Source organism: Chaetodon trifascialis, chromosome 4 (genome assembly GCF_039877785.1).
Source record: "Chaetodon trifascialis isolate fChaTrf1 chromosome 4, fChaTrf1.hap1, whole genome shotgun sequence".
In the NCBI taxonomy this organism is placed as follows: Eukaryota; Metazoa; Chordata; class Actinopteri; order Chaetodontiformes; family Chaetodontidae; genus Chaetodon; species Chaetodon trifascialis.
The window spans coordinates 19,015,776-19,033,455 of NC_092059.1; the positions used below are offsets into that span (position 1 = coordinate 19,015,776).

At 41.3% G+C, this 17,680-nt stretch overlaps 1 protein-coding gene across 1 annotated transcript in view; it reads right to left on the minus strand.

Moving 5' to 3' along the window:
• Positions 1–8,330, minus strand: part of pde4ba (phosphodiesterase 4B, cAMP-specific a) — a 164,895-nt gene extending 156,565 nt beyond the window's left edge. Inside the window, exon 1 of the mRNA XM_070960293.1 lies at positions 7,879–8,330. The gene's annotated coding sequence lies outside the window, so the exon portion shown is untranslated. The remainder of the gene's footprint in view (positions 1–7,878) is intronic.
• Between the last annotated feature and the right edge of the window lie 9,350 nt (positions 8,331–17,680).

Below are 17,680 nucleotides of genomic sequence, written 5' to 3' on the forward strand. Positions count from 1 at the left end.
TGTCATTTCCATTGTCATTGATGCATGCTCTGCTCTGTTCCCTATGGGGTCATCGCTGCTGCTCTCCCTGCTCCATGTAGGCACATGGAAGAGCAGAGAGGTGCTCTCTCTGCTTCAGGCTTTTCACGTAAGCATGTGGAAAGGCAGAGCCATCGCGCCAAATGGAATCTCTGCAGTATTAAATAAATATTCTTTGACTAAAGTGGCCCTGACTGAATTATAGTTAGGCAGGCATGAGGACTGAGAGGGAAAATCTGACAATAATTCAACGATAACCCTACTGTGACCCTCTCATACAAAAGGTGAGCAGTGTCAGGCAGTCTTTAACATGTTTACCCACTGAGATCAGCAGCGAACACATCACCAACCACATCACTGTCAGTCTAGCAGGCTTCAAAACAGTAAGCTATCAGGCTGTTGCAGTTCACCAGAGTAATGATTACCGAGGTATTACGTCAAGTAAGAGGAGAATATTGACTGCCTGCCAGATCAATTAGACTCCTCCTGCATGGGTGTACTGAGCACTTTCTTGACACAAACATAGTACACAATCAGACTTTTTCATAGCAGGAAAACCACAAGTATAATCACTAGTGTTAATGATGGTTCTATGACATTTAGGTGTCGTATAGCAATTTGTGTTTAGTGTGAATTAGAAGATACTAATATGCCAAACTAATATGTTTAACATGGTAAACATCAAACTTGCTAAACATCACCATGTCAGAATACTGATGTTATAGGATTTAGCTCAAAGCACAGCAGTGCCTGAGCTCACCTGTGTGCTGTGAGAGAGGTCTACTGGCCAGATAATCACACTGGAATCAGCACTCATCCTTAGCAGCACACATTTAATAGTCGTTTTTGGAACCGATGTACAATAATTAAAAAAATGCTGCTAATTATGGATTTTCCTCCCAATATTTAAAAAGTTAAAAGTGAACAAAAAAGATGGCAAGCCAGACCAAGATCAAGCCTTTGGCACCTTAGATTCTGCTCATTCTGCCTCAGATTATACTTTGTTTGGAAAGTGCAAACACAGACTGCAGGTGCACCCAGCACACATAGAAAACAACAACCCAAATCTCCTACAGAGATGTTAGGGGGGCAGATAAAAATAGAGGTCATGAGAAATGTTTTGGGGAAGATAAATTTGGGCCCTGTTTGAAAAGCAATCTGTTCGCTATTTGTTGATTTTTTAGTTTTATGTGCTGTCTGAAACACTTGATAGGAAAACTGCATTTTTATATTTAAGGCAACGCTTAATGTTTGATGTGAAAGAGCTGTGTTCACCAAAACTGTATCTGTATTATGTCCCTCACCAGTGTTTCTTACACAGAAAACCAAACCCAATCCTCAATCTACTCATCAGTTTCAGCTTCCGCTTCTCTTGAACATGAAGACACGAGCAGGCTGCTTGGCATGTTAATTACTCTCAATTATCTGGCTCATCTCTTCTTGCTATTCATCTCTGTCAGCTCAAGCTTAGTGAGGGTAATACTCTTTCAGCGTAAATGAGAGAGAGGAGGGGGAGGGCGTCCTTTTGTGTACTCACTGATTAAATCATAACCAAGGAAAATAACAGCCTTTGTGGATAGTACAATAAACAGGTATTGACAACTGCAGCCTTTTAAATGAGTCAAAAGAAGACACATTTCCCAGAACGCATTGCTCTCTGTCTTTTCTTCACTTTTTAGGCAGTGTATGGAATCGGGGTTGTGGACTTTAGTTCAGCCTCCTTCAGGTAGACAAATCAAATTCTCTCCTAAAAATTAAATGTGAATTAACATGAATTGAGATCCAACACATCCAGACTTAGACAGCCACACTGCACATGACGATGGGCAACCTTCCTCTGCTGATGAAGGACATTTGATTTGACTAAAAGCTCTTGAACAGCCACCAAATGGTCCTTGTGGGGACAATGTTTTCCCAACGATTGTTTCCAAGGTCATGAATGAACCAGGAAGGCCACTTTTTGAGTCAACAAGGACAAGTCCTTTAAGTGCTCATAAAAATGGAAATATAAGCATCTACAATTGCAGAACAACAGAGCAAATTGTATCTGCTGAAGGAAGCTCAAAAGTGCTACTGGAGGTTGTGGTGAGACTGTTTTCTCAATTACTTGAGACCAGTGAACATGCAGAATTCAAAAGTCCTGTAAGCTCATGTAATTTCTTGTCTCGTGATTTACAATCAAACCTTGAAAAGAGTTGAGTTTTTCTCTCAGCTCGGTAGACTCAGTGAACTTGATTGAAGAATAAAGTCTCAGAACACACGTGATTTCATAGTGTAGTAGGCATGAAAGCAGCGCACGCACAATCATGATTATGAAAAGAGTGTCTTGCTATGTGTCATTCAATCAGATTCCAGTCAAATATTAGATGCACAATGTTAAGAACATCAAAGTATCCTGCTGAAGGACGAGTCCACGAGGAAGCATCAGACTTTCAATTAAACTTCCATTCGGACTCAGAGGTAGATGTCCGCATAAGAATAACTATAAATACAAGGACGACAACGTGCAGATACAATCATGGCAGCTCACAAGTCTACAGTGATTACAACACATACTGTACAGACATCTGATTCAATGTTTCCAAAACAAGACAAGTACTTTGTGTCCCTCTGTGTGTCCTCAGTTAACACCATTATGATTGCATCAGGTCAATCATCTCTTGTCCATCTTGGGAGCTTGAGCAAGATTCTGAAGGCATCATTAAATGTAACCTTTTCATGTAGCCTTTTCATTTTTGCTTTACTATAGCTGCACCACAAGTGGGCTCCATAGAGTGGAGTAACGCAGGTTTTAAGAAGGGCTGTTTAGTTTAACATCACCTGTACACATAAAATTTGCATGTCAGCACATTTGCAACACATCGCGGTCGAGAAGACTGCTTCTTTTAGTGCGTACATAAATGAACAACTCTGTTAAATGCCACAATCATATAAATGTAAACAAAATAACAAACTTACTACAGACCTGCAACCGCTACAGATACTGGATACCGATTCACTGATTGCTGTCAGGATGTAGAGACTTTCAACAAACATAAGATTTCTCTAAAATACATTACCTGCTCTAGCTTTAAGGTATTGACAAGTTGATGATAAATGGGAATAATTCAGTCCGCTCTGTACTTGACAACAAAACCCAATTATCATGAAATGTGCTCACACTATCACTGTTCAAATTTTGTCTTTAATGCATGCGCACACACACAGCTGTCTCTGCTCCTCCTGCTTCTCCACCATTATATTTCAATTCCATTTGGCCTATAGAGCTGTGGGCATTATCCTGCCATGTCTCTATCGACCAGACAAGTGAAAGCCCACTTAAAATTGCCCAGTGAAGATGATCCAATGATGGCTAGATGGCTTGAGATTTCTAAATGGTTGCTGCAGGAAAAGGAGGAAGAAAGGTCTGTTTTTAAACTAAATGACAGGAAACACATGGGGATGACATCTTCTTCGGCCAAAGTGGGAAAGGGGATTGCCTTCCTCAATCATGTTCACACTATTTGCACAAAACAACTATTAACTACCATAAAAAGCAAAAACTACATATGAGGCAGCAAACAAACAGTTTGAACAACCCAAAGGTTGGCAAGCTAAGAATACCTGTCAACTGAATTCAACTTAATACGTTCCTCTTCTAAAACTTCCATTCCATCTATTTTATGGGAAATCCATTTAAATGTGCTTAAGGCATAATGTTTACAGCCAAATGGACAACCTATGAATGAAACATGACATCGATGGCACACCTTTGAAGAATTAACTGCCAGTGATATCACGTCTTGTTTTATTGATCTTTGTTTAGCAATTTCATTGTTATGCTATAGACTTATGCCCAGCTCTACCAATTCTATTTTTAGACCAATTTTATCTATTTTATCTATCTTTGCTTTTTACTTCAATTGACTTCAGTCTGTACAAATTTAGCTGTTTACCTAAGCAAAACTTTAAACTTGAAAGAGTGGAAAGGCTTAATTGTAAGGTGACGCTAACAACAGCTTAATCAAATGAGCATAATAGTTCCATGAAGTCCATGGTACTGCATACATAAGTATTACTACAAGCAAAGTTAAAATCCAGACATCCACCTACCAGCCTGCTATGACCTCAGCACTCAAGACAGACGACACTGATGTACACCAGCAGCAGGCAGATTATGGTTACAAAACACAAGCACTCACAGATTTGTGTACATGTAAACACATCTAATATCCTCACCCTGTAAACTCCCAAAAAGAGGGATAATTGGTTATTGGCATGCTCCACAGTCGCCTGTCTTTAGCTCTCTGTGTGAGGATATTTAGCAGATGCATCTTCTGTCGGGGGATCTGCCAAGAGTATTTCATCAACTTCCAAAAAAGCCAGTACAAATATAGTGATGGTGTCACTCAAGAATGAAAGAAAACCAGCATAAATAGCTTTTAAATAACAGAACCACACTGTATTTACCTGCAAAAAACACAAGCAATGCAAAGACAGGCCTGACTCAAACTTTGTGTGAGAAACATATGTTTCTCCTCGAACTCAACAACAAACAATGACTGTTTCTGGAGACTGTCCTCTATGGCCAACAGCATAAACATACATCTTTGAGGAGTGAAAATATGCAGTTATGAAGCAGGGTGTTGTTGAGAACGACCAAATGCAGTCAGCAAATCTCCAGTGGGTACAGTGTCACAACACTGTGCAGTTCCCAGGTGTGAAAGCGTACAGCTGAAAGAGTGCGAAGTAAGGTGTTATCAAAAAGGCTATACAGTATAACTTAGCAAGTCTTCCTTGATAAAAAGTCCTCATGCAACATCTCTAATTTCCAGCTTTGCAGTGGCGGCCCATGATTCCATTTCTTTCACTCTAGTCTGATAAGCATTTTCTTAAATCATTTTGAGTAGGATGTGTGAGCGATGATTGACAGTCTTCTCCTCTACTCTTGACATCACCACAAACCCGTCCTACGCCTGAATGGATGAACCGACCTCTCACTGAGCCAACAATGGTCTTTTCTGGTGATTTTGAAACCTTGAAAAACAAAGCAGGTGTTTGGAAACTTAAATGTCTATCCACTGAATGCTATTGATGAATACACTAGGGATGTAAATAGTCCATGCAGGGCTCCCTGCTGGCTTAGGGGTTCAGGCATCGACCGCATGAACAGCAAAGTATCTGGATCTACTCTAGCAGGGGACCTTTGCCACATATCATTCCTCATCTCCCTTTCCCCTTATCTCCTCTCATCTCTCTACTGCCAGCTCCAATAATAGCTTATAATGTCCCCAAAAATAATAATAATAATAAAAGAGAAATGGGACATTGCAAAAGCAACACCTGCAGCGGTTGAAAAGGCAGTTCACGAGGTTTGTGCGTCTCATAATCCCTTGAGTCTCATAAGCACTCAATTATTCCTCCGACATAGATGAGTCAGGCCAAAGCGCTTCTCCGTGGATGTTCATTAGACTTAAATCTCATAACAAAGAGGAATCTCAAAAGGTGTAGTATGGCTTTGTGAGGCTATTCACTGACTGCTGCTACTACTGCCTATCTACTGTATAGAAGGTGATTCATGACAGTAGAAATGGGTCAGCTATTTCCAGTGGGAATTGGATTGTAGTGCCCAGACCTAATCAAACAGTCACCTCTGGAGTTACTGTAAGTTTGCACCGACTGATTCTGGGTTAAATCCTGCAGGAGCCACTACTCCTGTGTCCCCACCCCGACAGTATGCTGTCTCTTTCACCAGTACAAAAGAAGTGAGAGTACAGGCCCAACCTCTTTAAATAATCAATACATAAATAAAACATGCCAGAATGGCAGCCGAAAGACCACGGCCACCAGGTTTTCATCAGTGTCTGAAAAGCTGCATTCTTTTTAATTATGAGAGCAGAACAGCGATGCGTTCACTTACTGGGTGAGCGTGCAGTACATAAGCAGGCTAATTGGTTGACATGCACGCAGAGTGTTAAATTACAGAATGTATGATTACTGTAATAAAAAAGGTTTAATGTGCATGCATAGCCCACTATGTAACCCACATCAGCACCACACACACTTTTTAATGCAATCAAAGTGCCCACATTATAGAGTGCTCAATTACAATCCCAAAGTGGGCCAGTGTAACCAATTTCAGCCCTATAATGATATCAATTAAATATTTGTGATCAGCACGAGTCACAAGCAATCTTGACAATCAGTATGAGGTGCCATTCCTCACGTGCTTCAGGGCTGAATATGCTGGTGTCTCTCAACTAAAAGCTCTGCTCACGAATCAATGGGTTTCCACATTTACAGATGGAGTGGAAGGCAACAGATCAATAGACCCTGAGTTTTGGATGGAATGACTGGCATGAAGGAATAACGTCACACGTAGTTCTCCCACCAACTGAGGGAACGGCAGCGAGACAAAGAGAGAGGCTGAAGACTCAAGATGTGGAATGCATGTGAGCAAAGCTGGAGGATTTAAAGGTAGCAGAGTCATAGGCATGAAGGAAGGTAAGCAAGGAAGCACAGAGAGCATATCAGGGCATGCGTAAGGTGCAGAATCAGAGAGGTATGTGAGAAAGATACAGGGTGTAAAGAATTATGACTAAAACAGAGAGAGCTGCTGGAGAGAGGAAATACGCCTGCCAGTTAGTCAATCAGCAGAGTGCGTTTGTTCACAGTTTCCCTCACAAAGCAGGACAGCCTGCTGGTTTGGATCTGTCACAACTGGGAGTCCCCACACTGCCTCTCCACCGTGCGAGGAATTCCCATTGTACCAAGACCCTTTTCAGTTCATGATCTGAGCAGATTCTCAGCCCACCAAGCTCTAATTTACAAATTCAATAAATGCAAATTATGTGACAATGCAAAGCCACCTCAGCGGACACAGGCCAAGACCTGTCGGAAAAGTCTGTCAACAAATCTGAAATGGCATTGTACTTAAAGCCAGGACACCATAAGAGGGAAAGCTGCGGCTCTCTGCAATACCGGAAATCAAGTCACCAAGGTCAGTAACAGACAGACGCGTTGACAGCTCTCTACGTTTGGGTTGTTGAGTTGAGTTAGTGTTACAATTGGATGACAAGAAAGTGTAGCAAATGGGTTCTGATAGATGCCCCTCTTTTAGATAATAACACAATCCACATGTTTACAGCAGGTCAGGTCAACACCATCGGGCTGCATCCTCATGGATGGTGCGTCTCCCGCTGGGACTAATGAGCACTTTCCTGCAAGGCACTGAGGCAGTTGTGAATGACACTTACAGTATAACACTGCTGATGGAAATATGACCCTGATATGTAATGTAGATCAATGGCAAGCATCCTAATGAGCAGGTGTACTGCTATTTCTTAGAGCCCAGCAAAGACTATATACCTTCATCCAATTAAAAAAAGAATAGGTAACATGCTATGTAGCCTACAAAGTGAAAGGTGTGCAGCAAATGAATGACATTATAGTATAATATTATAGTGTTTATAGTAAAACACCTTAAAGTCTATATTTGATAGAAAAATATCTTAAAATCAGCACTGAATTGCATTACATTTGTTTGTATGAATAAAGCAGGGATGCTGTGATTTTTCTGGTTTCAGTGGATTCCTTTGACTGTGTTGATTGAAGAAAGAAGGAAACACCAGAGGTTAAAGGCTAGGGTTAGGCTAAACTTGGTGTATTTAACAGTGACAGGAGCCAAACAAAGCCAATCAAAATGTTGTCCACGTCTCCAAAATCCCATTTCAAGTCAGCCCTGTTTTTCACTGTGGCGTTTGAGATCAAATCAAAACCCCGTCTAGCAAATAAAATGTCCCCCCCCCAAAAAAGTAAAAAGTATGTGTAATTGCACGAGCTAATATCTAAATGACCGAAAATGAAAGGCTTCTTGATTACCTCGTCTCCTCCACAGCTCATCCACACGTGGGGACAAAGGGAATCCCGACGCCTTTTGCGCGTTGTTTACGGACCGGAGCGAGCAGCTGTCACCACGTCAAAAAATGTCTTTCATTCCGTATCAGCGACTATTTTCGCCATCCTCTGCTGGGATATGCTCACTCCACAACTGTCCCAAACGAACAAGGCAATCCACGCTCCTAAACCGTTGTTTTTCTATTCACATGATCTGAGACTGTTTGCTTGACCACTTTTTCCGACACTGAGACATAAGTGAAACAGAACTGGTGCGTTCATGAAACTGGCTCTTGTTCGTTGCATCCCGTTGTGCCATTCACAGGCTCCCTTCTGTTCGGGGTGGGGGTTGAGCGCTTTCGCGTATCAAATATATCAGAAACTCGGTGTTCCCCTCTTACCAGTCCTTCCCACCTCCGTCCCTCCTCCCTCCCTCTGAGCAGACGAGGAGTGAGAACCAATTGGGAGGCAGAAAAAAGAGAGAGAGGCGATCAGAGCATCTCAGACTGCTGTGGGACCAGAGATGTCACTGACTGAGAGCAGCTTTCTGCAGACTAAAGCATCAGTGAGACCAGAAGCAAACTTCAACACTTATTGTTCTCATCATAATGGTTAAGTATTTGGCAATTTAGCCTTATAACCTTGGTTATTCCTAACAGTACAATATTGTTGTATCATTTTTTAAAATAAGCTATAGCTATAGCTAAATCTTTTCTTAGAAGAAAAGATAAGACTTTATTGATCTCACACCGGGGAAATGAAGTCATTACAGCCAGCAAGTATTACAAAAAGGAAAATCAGTGGCACAGAACGGACAAGATAAAAATTAAAAAAAAAAAAAGTGTACAGGAAACAGAACAGAAAAAGTAAAAATAAAAAAAAAATACTAAATGCCATAAAAAATCCTACTGCCCATAAAAGTACTATTGCCAATATTCCAATGAGAAAAACTACTAATGTTATATTGCACTTGAGAATTACAGTTGCATATAAATCTTGAAAGGACATTGAATGGACATTGAATTTCACAAGTCATTTACTAAATGTCATAATATTTTAAATATTAACATTTGTACAATTGTAAACTCAACAGAGGACAAATAGATGGATAAAGGCAGGATGTAGGCTAATTACATTCACTCCAGTGCTGCGTTTGATTTCTGAAATCTGTGCTGTTCCCACATGTTAGACTGCTCTGTGGAGTTTCCCTTTAAAGCCATTGTTGATATGTTTTTGACATTATGGATTCTATATAAGATCAGGACATAATTCTATAACTCTCTAATGAATAATAAGCCCAGTGACCGCTCAAAGTGCGTCCTTGTTTCTGGCACTGTGAAATGACCAGAGCTGACTGTTACTTCAGTCACTGTAGCAGGAAAATTCTGATCAACGATATGAAATTTTCCACATAACTCACATGTGAACGCCGGCCAAATCCCATGATTGTCAGCACATAATGTGAAGATGGGTTTCTCTCTCTTTCATCCCTGTTGTCTCACAGTATGATTAGTATCACCAGAGTCATTAACTGTTCAGCAACATGAGCTCAGTGAATTCCCATAACCTATATTTTATATCTGCCTCCTTTTACAGCTATAGACATCTTTAAATGATTCCCATGTTGCTGTAAATAATCTAACAAGAGGAAGAATAATGTGGAAAAAGGGCAATATTACTCTCTTGTGAGTTCATACATTATGCTTTGTCAACATCTGATCTCATGTTCTGGGAGTTCTCTATAATAAATTTGTAACTGTAACTGTGTGTAATTGAGTGTGTGTGTGTGTGTGTGTGTGTGTGTGTGTGTGTGTGTGTGTGTGTGTGTGTGTGTGTGTGTGTGTGTGTGTGTGTTACTCATGTTGGACAAAATGTAATTTCTCAAAACATAAATCCTTAATTTTTAGGGTAAGGACTTGGGTTAAGGAGATGGAAGGTTAGGTTTAGGTCGAGGTCAAGAAATGAATGTAAGTCTATGGGATGTCCTCTGATGTGATGGAAACATGACTGTGTGTGTGAGTTTGTGCGTGACCAGGTATTTATCATGTTGTGGGGACAAAAATCTGTTTACACAGTCACACTGTGGGGACTCACCTGCCTTATGGGGACAAAATGCAGGTCCCCTTAATATAAATCATTACATTTTAGGGTGAAGACTGAGGATAGGGTAACAGGTTAGTAAGGTTAGGTTAGGGACAGGGTTAGGAATAGGCAGATAGTGGTTAGGTTTAGAAAAGGACAAGGCTCCAGGAAATGAATGTAAGTCTATGTTATGTCCCCACAAGTGATAAAAACACAGTGCGCGTGCGCACGTGTGTGTGTGTGTGTGTGTGTGTGTGTGTGTGTGTGTGTGTCACCATGTCACCAGGTCATGTTGTATGTGATTACTCCACATATGCTGTCTCCAGTCTGTCCCCATTCATTAAGCCCTGTGAGACTCTGCTGCTCTGCACTGATTTTCTGTGGCTTAAAAAAAGATGACTCTTACTGTCAAATACATATAGTTTGTGACATTTGTCTCACATAATCCACTGGAGCTCATATTTACTGACCTACATTAACCAAAGAGGCTGCAGGGAAGCTGTTCCATGAAAGCAGTTAGATGCATTATGAGCACTGTCAAAATACATTTGGATAAAAACATTGGGATTAAAGGTGCAATGTGTAAGATATGTTAAGAATTTTAGTTAAAAATGTTCAAATAATGAGCTATGTATGATGTCTATGTATTGTTTTGCAGAGATATCTAGTGAATTTAGCATGCTAACTAGCTACCTGGTCTTGTCATACCACTTTGTACCTCAAGAGGTGACATTCTGACATCATAGCTCAGCGTGTTCACTCAAAGGCTGCTGCACTTGGTTTACCAGAAAATATTTAAGCAGGAGGACAGCAGCAGTGAAGGGTAAAACATTTGATGTACAGACACACTGGACACATTGACAGAGTCAAGTCTATGGATATGTTTAATTTTTTATGGAGTGCAAGAGATGTGGTGCATGACAGAGTCATCGGTATATCTGAATTTGCATAATCACGACTTGTCCTCAACTTCATGTAAATGAGTCCATCCAGTGTGACACACCAAGAATCAAATCAAACTGTCAAGCTGGGCAGTGTTCATAAAATCTGAAATAAGTTTTTGTTACTGCACTGCCTATTTTTCCCATGAAATGTTTTCAAAAAATGTATTTCAATTCAGTGTTTAGCTGTCTAGCTGTGGCGGTGGCTTGTCAGGCAATTCCTTTCAAGATGCAGGAGACGTTACTCAAACTTGGAGACAATGGAGCATGTGGGGAGTGAGCGAGAGAGGAGACCCTGACTATGCCGACCTTGCCGAGGCTAAACTGGAGACACAAGAGAAGCAGGACGACGATTTAGAAGGTAGGAGTTGTTTGTTAGGGGGTGCAGGTGAGTGTCACAAGAATGATCGTTAACAGGTGGGTAGATATACTTACGGAGTTGGTCTTACAGACACCATCCTACCCAGGAAGGAGGCTTCTCTATTGTGTGGTCTTTCTGAGTTTTCTTCTGTTGTCCCTGTCAAGAGAGCGTGAGTGTTTTTCCTTGTCCACTTCAGGGGAATGTCTGCTTCTTGTCACTGTCAGGTAAAAAGAAGCAGCTTGAGACATGTGTACATGGTGGTAGCACATGTCTGTCTCCAGCCCTCCATAGGAAAATTGTAACAGAGCTGACATGGACCTGGTGCCTGAACAGTGTGGGTGGAGGAACTGTGGGGTTATTCAATCCGTTATACCCTGCTTTTCTGAAAGGTAAAAGGAAGCTTCAGGTTCAAAAGCACAGACAATTGAATGACATAAATGAGGCGAGGGTCAGGGCTCACAGAACAGTCGATGCACTCAGAGCTGAGTGGGAGAAGGCAAAGCAGTTCAAACATTGGAGGAGCTGTTTGTGCAGGGGCTCAAAGAGGAGGCAAATGTCCTTCATTAAAGGGTAAGAGTGCTTGAGGAGCAGCTGCAGAGCGAGGAGTGCTTAATTTCCATTGAAGATCAGAAATTGGGGAATGGACCCAATTTCATGCTACCTCAGTGGCACCTATCTGCCCCCAGCCCTCCATAGGACATCAGTAAGAGTTAGCTTTGACAGGGACCGTGTGTCTTGACAGTGGAAGTCGGAACTGAGAGCATGTTCATTGTGTTATACCCTCCTATTATACCCTACTGTCAAGAGGACGACATAGTTTGTCATTGCCTTCTTTATCTTTACAAATCACTGTTAGCGAAATAAATCTGTTTTTTGAAGTGACATCTCTACAGTTAAAGTTTGGTTAGCTTTCAATCTCAAAACCCATCATTATCATCTCAAGACAACAGAATAAAGAATTAGTGTGGGAAAATCTTGTGGTTTGGTCAAAGGTATTACTTTGTTAAGGTTCAGAGACCTTCATCATGGTTGGTTAAGGTTGGTACGGAAATGGGAAGCAAACTGCGGTCTTCCTATGACCAACAGAGGGCTTTGTCTCAGTGTAAACGCAAGTAGTTTGGGGGATTTGCTGAAATGACTGATGTTGTCATTTCTCGTGGGAGGACAGTCTCACTTACTCTTCTATTTCCGACTAAAGAGCTTTAGTCATGTAATGAATTTCTGTAATCCAAGCGCAAGAGTTGAGTGCCATTTCAATCCAACAGAACAGAGAGATTTATGCAACACAAAGCATTCCTAAAACAGAGATATGAACATGTTGTTGCTTACTTACACTTTTCACTGTCAATTGAGTATTGACTCGAATTTAGAGAGAGTGGGACTGACTGAATGACATTTTTTAATCATATATTAGTGCTCATTATGACACTCCTTTTTCACCCTCACAGAGAGATTTGAGTTTTTCCATTTTTATTGAAAATCCCTTGTCTCTCTGGGACCACAAAGCATTTCTAATCCTCCTCAACACTACAGGCGCGGGTTTCTGTTGAAATGAGGATTTGGGTACAATGCAGCAGCCCATTGACTGCAAATGTTATTTACTCATTTCCGGCATCATTGACCCTTTCAACCTTTTGTGTCAAGTACCAAGTCTGTTTTTATGTGATGTGGGACAGAAACGGATCACACGCTTGGGAGTGCTTAGCATTGAGGCCAAGTTACGGAAATAAAGTATTTAAGGATTAGTATTGTAAGAAATGGGGTGGTACGACATAACAAGCAGAAGAGAACAATTTTTAAATTGTGATGCCAATTACAGGACCATTTTCTGTGTGCATGAGTGTATAATAGTGCAATTGGTACACTACTGCCAGCGTTTGTCTGGTGTTTCCTTTTCGCTGCAGCTTCTTTCCAGGGCTCATAAGCATATTTTGATTTGAAGGCACACAGAGTCAGCCATCAGATCTTTAATGCACAGTTCAGTAAGTCAAAAAAGGTCTGATCAGTCAACAGTAATATTTGATGGAAGACCCATGCTGCTATGAGTATACCATGTCCGCCTCAAACTGCCCGATGTTTATTAGTCCGAATAAGCTATTAAAGGCCTCAGGTTAGAATACTTCATTCAGTCACAGTGCAACAATGTCAAAAATGCAGAATGTAAATGAGTTTTCATGAGTTTGGATTAAAGTAATGTTTGAGAACTACAGAATACTGTCACCTTTTAACATATATACTGTATACATCCATATGAGGTAGCTCGATATGAGCAAGGCGTCTTAAGGGATCAGGCTGTTTTACAAGCCTGGTTTGCAACTGCTGAATCCTTGATTTTCAGTGATTTCAGCAGGTCTGGTGTTGTGCTCACTCACAACTGTTTACCCAGTTGGGATAAACAACTGAGTTATTAAAAGATTAAGAGATTTAGGAATCAGGATGTCATCTTCCTTTACTAGACCCAAACTGTAACAGAGAGATTGGCACAAAAATGATGGTAGACATGGATGACCTCACCACACAGATGTACTCTTTGTTTTGATGTGAACAACTTTAGGATAACTGCTCCTAGTGACCCATGGCTAGTAATGAATAATGAGATGAAACAAAACAGCAATGGGTTGTTTGCAGTCACATGACGCTAAATTCAGAAAGAGGGCCTGAAGTGAAAAACGGCAATGGACGAGATGGAGGAAAGTTCTTACTGGGCTCGTTTAGATGAAATTACGTGATTGTGCCTGAACGATGGAGCTAGAACGACCAGGTCATTAGCTTAGCTTTTCATGAAGACGGGGAGAAAGGGGAAACAGCCAGCCAGCCTGTGTCCACAATAAAAAATCTCTGTGCTTTTTAAAAAGCACAATCTGCTCCCGGCCAAGAAAGAGAGTTGGCATGTAACTCCCCTCAAAACCTCAATTTTGGATTAAACAATGTGTTAATTTGTGGTCTTTAGAGGTGCTGGTAAGAAGATTATTCTTAATTTTGCACAGTATCCAGCGAGCTTCTCCTGCCTCCAGTCTTCATGCTAAGCTTTTTTGGGTTTTTTTTTGTTTTGTTTTTTTAAAGGAGTTTTCCAAAGTGAAATATCTGCTTGGAGCCAATAAACCTGAGGTGTGTTTGGTCTTTCTTTCTACTAAGCAGAAACCCTGAGGAATTGCAATCTTTCGTCTTTTCTATCTGAGCCTGGGGGGACTCTTGTGAGAAAATACGACACATTTACACACATTCCTTTTCTGCATCTCCATACACAGCTGCACACACAAAGCTATTTAAACCACTAACTTCCTGCTGGCTCAGGCTTTACAGACATTGTATAGCCAGCATGAGTCTGTCCCTTCCAGTTCACGGTAATGGTGGAGAGTAACAGGGAGAGGCCCTCCTATCTGAGCGTGAACACATGATTACCCTTCCCTTTGTGGAGGCAAGGACTGTAAACACACACACACACACACACACACACACACACACACACACACACACACACACACACACACACACACACTGTGAGATATGCCGCACCAGCTCCACTGTGAAGATACTCATCAGTCATACTGCTATGTATTAAGTCACAGACTGAAGAGCTGTGTTTACAGGAGATAAACATGTATCTGCTGGGATGCAAACATCACCTCTATGTGACAACAAATGGAGACTGAATGAATCTATTTAGGTCTATTCATGTTCCAAAGCTGAGCAGCATTTATTTGCGACCAAAGAGGGAAGAAAAGGATTATGGCGACTTGAAAAGGGAGCAAAACTGAAGTGATGTTTCTGAATGCAAATCAATTCAATCCCCTCCCCTGCATCTCGGTGGATTGACTCAATCTCACATTTAGACATCCCTGTATTGAGTTAAGATAGAATATTTCTAAATCATAATATGCAAAGCAAATCTCAAGGCTGCGTAGACTCTGCTATTGAGATTAAAATACTACCACAGCTATAATACAAGTATTTTTTCACAATGCTTTCACACTGATCTCATTTCACTGACATAATTCCTCTCACTGTCACTGGGCACCAAGACAGATGAGAATTGGACTCCTCTCTATTGATGAGAGATGATGCCACGGTGGGTGACCAATCGTATTTGTTTAAGCTATGACACGATGCATTTTGTACTTCTAATTGGAGGCAGAGATGTGCTGCTTCTTGTTGATTCCCACTTGACCCGTTTCCTGCAACACACAAATCCCAAGAGGTCTGTTTGTTTCGTGTTTAATTAATGATGTGTGTGAAATGTGTGCATGGTACAGTGAGGTTAGTACATTAGCAAGGTGTGTGTATGTGTGTCTTCGTGTTTGCGCGTGCATGCACTTGTGCTGAAAGTAGACAAATGGGAAGTGTGTGTGTGTGTGTGTGTGTGTGTGTGTGTGTGTGTGTGTGTATCAGTGTTTGTGTGTTTTGGTTTTTCGACAGGGGGATTTACTACTTAAGTAACACAACCGTGATTAGGAAGCACTGCCATCTGGTCGTTTAAGATGGGTGCTGAGACACATGCACAAGAGCATGTGCACACACATACATACATACAAGGTACACACTTGGAAACACACACACACACACACACACACACACACACACACACACACACACACAAACACACACACAAATATCAGCACATTATAAATAATTCAAATGCAGAGAAAAATGTCTTTCAGTTTCTCCCCATCCATATCAGGTAATTAAACACACATATAATATGTACTAAAACAATAGTACCACCTTCTTCTGTCTCGGCCTGCTGCTGATTGCAGAGAAACTTCAAATTCTCTCATGAATATCACACAGTGCTCTCCTTTCCTCTCACCAGACACTGCAGATTTACTTTCAAAGTTGCGAACACTTCCGCTAGATGCTGCTTTCATTTTGTCTAAAGTGGGAAAAAAATCACCATCTGTTGACTCAGATGAGGATAAAACATCAAGTCTGTCTCAGGAAAAAATTAATGTTTGTAGGTAACATATTTACCTCTTTCTATATTGAATTACAAGGCGGTTATATACCTCATAAAGTTAAACATCTTCTGTTTTCTCACTGCTTTCTCCCACAAAAACAGCTTTATCTCATTGTTTATGTGCACAGCAGCTGAGATGAATTTGACCTTGGGGCACCCTGATCGCTCACCTGGCAGAGCGAGCACTCCATGTAGAGCAAGTTCGATTTCAACCTGGAGCCCTTTGCTGCATGTCATTGCCAACCCTCTCGCCCGTCAGCTGCACCATCAAATAAAGGCAAAAAGGGCAACAAAAACAAAAAACAGTTTGACCTTGAAAAGCCACAGAGCCAAGCTGATGCATCACAGCACACTTGCGAGCTGAAGTAAAGGTGCCGTGGTTGTGCAGGATTACAACCAGAATTTCCCCTGTGCAGCATCACAAAGGGCCACGTTCTGACTGAGATGAAGGTCAAGAATCTCAAGAAAATGTAGACTAAAGAGAAACTCATCATCTGCACTAATGATAAAACCTTCACTGTCACTTTTCAAACTGCTGCTGATGAGGTCAGTTCATTTGGATTGGGCACAGATTGTCCTGTTACAGATCACGACTCTGTCCTCTGCGGACAGCAGTGTCACATGTTGCACCCTCACATTCATATACGTGAACACACATGGATGAAATCATTCAGCTCGTCTCTAGCTGACTCTCCCTCAAACACACATGCAGATCGCCTGCTTCTGCTGCTCATCTGGTGCACAGTGAGCGAGGCATGCTGAGTGCTTTTGCCTACACACTTTGGTATCTCATTCTCGTCTTTATGAGTTTAACCTGTCAGACCCCACAGCATGATCTGCAGACATGACTCACCAGCATAACACTGCATCTGTGCAAACACACACACACACACACACACACACACACACACACACACACACACACACATAGTGCAGTTGCAACCATCAGCACATATAGGTTATCCAAGTAAATGTGGAGGCAGAATTTTGTACATTTGATTCATTTTCATTTACTTCTGCTGTTCCATTAAGCATCAAATGACTGTAGACACACACAGACCCAAAGACTGAGCACATAACTGTCACCCACATACTGGAGACCTCATCCCAAGTCTTCATCCTAAACTTATATGATTTACATGATGGGGACGTGCATTTTGTCCCCACAAGTCAGACAAGTCCCCACACATGTGATTGTGTAAACAGACACACACACACACACACACACACACACACACACACACACACACACACACACACACACACACGCACACACTCACGCACACAACCAAGACAAGCTGAGACATACTGTTTTCCAAATATTAGCATCTATGTAAAAAACAAAAAGAAGCATAAATTCAAATGTGCTCTTTGCAATCAGACACACATGAAACAAAATACATCTACACACACACACACACACACACACACACACACACACACACACAC